We start from the raw sequence: 4,687 nt of genomic DNA, 5'->3' as shown, positions 1-4,687 counted from the left end.
ACTGCCTACCTTTTGATTAGCAGCCAAGCTCTTAACTATGAGTCGGAATCGACTTGACAGCAAAGAGTTTTTTGTTTTTTGTTTTTAATCAGTGCTTTTATGACAATGTATGACAATTTTCTGTTTGCCCATTAACCTGTGTCTTGTTCATCATTGTACCCCCAGCTCCTGGTAGAAAACAGTCATTCAGTAACATTTACTGAATGGATGGGTGATTAGATGAGTAGAATGATTTTTTTTGTCAGAGCACGTACAGTACCTCTTTAACATGTCTGGCCTATGGCAGGGGTAGCATCTTGATGCCTGGACCATGGCTAACCATCCCACTCCCATATCTGATATGAGCATTGACAGTAACATGATGGTAACCTATATCCCACCATTAAATACACTGGAAATTAGAAGACAGAGGGAATCAGCAGCAGACTGAAGAACTGGAAAGGAAGCCCTTCAGGATCAGCATGGTTGGTGGTAACATAATGAAAGACTGTTGATCTGATGTGTGCATGTGTAGAACTTAGATGGATATCATGCCATTAGATCAACCTAGTACCATTCTTCTACAAAGATTAAAGTACTATATAAATTTAAAACACCACCTCATTATGTGTTACATCTTCCTAAAGAGAAAACTGACTGAATGATGAGAATGTACGAGTCACATTCTCTCCCTTTGGGCACAGGATAGGGCAAGGGCAGTCTGTTTCATACACCCATGTGTTTCCCTTTCATTTCTGATTTCTGACATATCCTGAGAAAACTCAGTGGCCTCAGGAGAATCAAATAGTCACTAGCATGGCTGACTTCCCAGAGGATAAGAAGGGCTGTAGGGAGAGAAAATGGGAAAAGACCAGAGAATGGATGGGTGTGTGTGTGTGGTGTGTGGTGGGGGGAGTTGGGTGGTGGTTAGGGAGCTGGGCAGCTGGGCAGCTAGGCAGCCCAAAAAGGTAGGTTCTGGTCCTTGGCGGTCCTCACTTTTGAGCCATTTCACCAGGAAGAGAAGATGAGAACAGCTCCATCTCTCTGCTCTTGGAAGTAGATACATTCTTCCCTTTCCCATGGAACAGGAAGAGCTGTCTCCATCCCTTTCTGCTGTGGTTGAAGTGCACCTTTTCAGGGACCCCTGACAGGGTTCAGCCTTCTGACACCCAGAAAGCATGGTTGTGTCTGCCATCCTGCAGCAATTGCCATGAGGATGTGGCAGCCTACAAATTTGCAAGACCAATAAATGCCACCTCTGTGAAGGGAGGGAAGAGTTGCCTGGATAACAACTCCCCATCTACCATAATGACTTGGATGAGAGCAGAAGGAAACTCCAGTCATTTTTCAGTCTGTCAGTTTTTCTATTATCCTCAAGACTGAGCATGAAACATTCATTATATCCTTATTGATTCAACTGATGAAAAATATATTGGTATTAATAACATGAAACTCTAAGACACTAGGGAAAATAAAACAATTGCTTGTGAACATAACGTGTCTCAGAATATTTTTATGTGGTATTTCCATGCATTTCATTTCCATGAATTACTAAGCCAGCAAGTAGGCGATTTGGGCATTGCATCATCAAGCTATATAACAGTTTTTATTTGGTACTGATATGATTATCTAGAGAAAATAGTTTGATAGGTTGTTACTAGCAAAGTTTAATTTGAGACAAAATGAAAAAAATCTGCTTGAAATGACTAAGTCACTGATGAAAGGCATGGAGATGGGGCTTCAAATGGTTTAAATGTGGTCATTAAAAATAATGTTCTTTCTGAGTATTTTAAACATTATGTCCTCTTTGAAAGTTTCAAAAACAGATTCTCCTTCATTTTTCTCCCTTTGACATTCAAATTATTGTGATAAGGCATAGGGACTGAGAACTTTTTATTATGGATTGTATTCTGTGGCTATACTTTTTACCTTGAGAAAATATTTTTGTTTGATTATTTCCTCGGTTTCAATTAACCAATAACAGGTTATTGTCAGCTTCTGGCAAGGTTGACCTCACAAAGATGTATAATGTCAACACACACCATTTTTTAAATGTATTGAACAGAAAAAATTTAAAAAGCCTGAGAATTTTAAAAGAAAAAATCTAAATTCTATCTTTAATCAACTACTCTCATTTTGCCATATTGGCTTCTGGATTTTATTTCTATGTGTCCATATTCTATGCTTAGATATTTAGAATCCAGTGCATATTTAGAATACATAAATTAGAATGGCTAAAATCTAAAATTTTGTGTTTTGTTTTATTGATTTATCATCTAATTATTTTTCGTGCTTCTATATTAATTTTATAATGGCTGCGTAACATTTCACAACAGTTCTATAGTGTTGTTTCTGTTTTCATCTTGTAAAAAATACTGCAATGGAAGTATTCATGCCTATGCATTTTTCACGTATTTTATTGTTTTCTTAGGATATACTTATGAGTAACTCTACTGGGTCAGATTGCATGAACTTTTTTTTTAATCTCATATGTTACGGATTGAATTGTGTCCACAAAAAATATGTGTTGTAAATCCTAATCCCTATACCTATGGTTTCCATACCCTGGTTGCATAGTGGTTAAGAGCTACAGCTGCTAACCAAAAGGTCAGCAGTTCAAATCCACTAGGCGCTCCTTGAAAACTCTATGGGGAAGTTCTACTCTGTCCTATAGGGTCGCTAGGAGTCAGAACAGACTCCCCAGCAATGGGTATACCTATGGTCATAATCTTATTTTGGTACTGAGTTTTCTTTGTTATGTAGGGTGTGTCTTAAGTCAATCTCTTTTGAGATGTAAAAGAGTAGGTTAAGCAAGCAGCAGGAAAGCACAGATGGGGGAAGATAGATGCCTCTTCACGTGGAAGCTCCAAGGAACCAAGAAAGAGAAATAGAGAAGAGACAAGGACCTTCCCCCAGAGCCAACAAAGAAAGATAGCCTTCCTCTAGAGCCAGTGCCTTGAATTTGGACTTCTAGCCTCCTAAACTGTGAGAACATAAGTTTCTGTTTGTTAAAGTCCCACACTGGTGATATTTCTGTTATCATAGCACTAGATAACTAAGACAATTCTACTGTCAAATTACTTTTCAAGAGATTTGAAAGAATTTACATTGCCCTCATCAGTATATCAGATATAAGTTTTAAAATATTTTGACTAGGATTAAGGATTTTCACTTAAAGTATTTGTAAATATATCGTATGAAAAATAATACCCTGTTTTAATTTGCATTTTTTTTAGTTCCAGAGACTGAGTATTTTCCCAAATGTTTGTTTAGTAATTGTCTTAGTTATCTAGTGCTGCTATAACAGAAATACCACCAGTGGATGGCTTTATAAAACGGAAGTTTATTCTCTCACAGTCTAGGAGGCTAGAAATCTAAATTCAGAGCGCCAGCTCCAGGGAAGTCTTTCTCTCTCTATTGGCTCTGGGGGAAGGACCTTGTCATCAATCTCCCCCTGGTCTAGGGGCTTGTCAGGCACAGGGACCCCAGGTCCAAAAGATGTGCTGTGCTCTCAGTGCTGTTTTCTTGGTCATATGAGGTCCCTGTCTCTCGGCTTGCTTCTCTCTTTTATATCTCAAAAGAGATTGAATGAAGACACAACCTAATCTTGCAGATTGAATCCTACCTCATTAACATAACTTTCTCTAATCCTGCTTCATTAACATCATAGAGGTAGGATTTAAACCACATAGGAAAACCACATCAGATCACAAAATGGTGGACAATCACACAACACTGGGAATCATGGCCTAGCCAAGTTGACAGATACTTTGCAGTGACACAATTCAATCCATGACAGTAATTGTGTTACTCTTGTGTAAACTGTCTTTTCATATTCTTTGTTTATTTACCCTTTGGGTCTATATACTTTTCTTACCAATTTCTGTGAGCCTTCATGTTTGCTGCAAGTATTTTCTTAATCTTTTTTTTTGTTTTTTTGTATTTAGCTAGGTTACTCTTTGTTATGAATTGAATTTTCTCCCCCCAAAACATGTGTTGGAATCCTAACCTCTATACCAGTGGATGTGATCCCTGTTGGGAACAGGCTTTTCTTTGTTATGCTAATGAGCCACCTCAGTGTAGGATGTGTCCTAAGTCTAATCACTTGTGTTAAATAACAGGATTAAATGAGAAAACATTACAGTGAATTTTTTAAAAAGTAAATAATTTTCTAGCCATCAAGAAATTGGCCCCTTACTTGTCTGACAGAGACTGGAGAAACTCCAACAGTATGGCCCCCAGACACACTTTTAACTCAGTACTGAAGTCACTCCGGAGGTTCACCCTTCAGCCAAAGATTAGACAGACCTATAAAAACAAAATGAGACTAAATGGGCACACCAGCCCAGGGGCAAGGACAAGAAGGCAGGAGGGGACAGGAAAGCTAGTAGTGGGGTACCGAAGGTTGAGAAAGGGAGACTGTTGACATGTCGTGGGATTAGCAAACAATGTCACAAAACAATATGTGTATTAATTGTTTAATGAGAAACTAATTTGCTCTGTAAACCTTCATCTACAGTACAATAAAAAAAAAAAAGAAATTGGCCCCTCAAAATGTCTCACTTCAAAACAAGGACAAGAAGCCAGGGCCAAGATGGTGGAGTAGTCAGACAGTTCCTTTGGTCCCTCTTACAACAAAGACCTGAAAAAAACAAGTGAATCAATTATATATGACAATCTAGGAGCCCTGAACATCAAAGGCAAAGTC

This window comes from Trichechus manatus, unplaced genomic scaffold (assembly GCF_000243295.1).
Source record: "Trichechus manatus latirostris isolate Lorelei unplaced genomic scaffold, TriManLat1.0 scaffold00094, whole genome shotgun sequence".
NCBI classification, from domain to species: domain Eukaryota; kingdom Metazoa; phylum Chordata; class Mammalia; order Sirenia; family Trichechidae; genus Trichechus; species Trichechus manatus.
The sequence above is the reverse complement of the archived record's forward strand: the minus strand, read 5'-3'. Positions refer to the sequence as shown.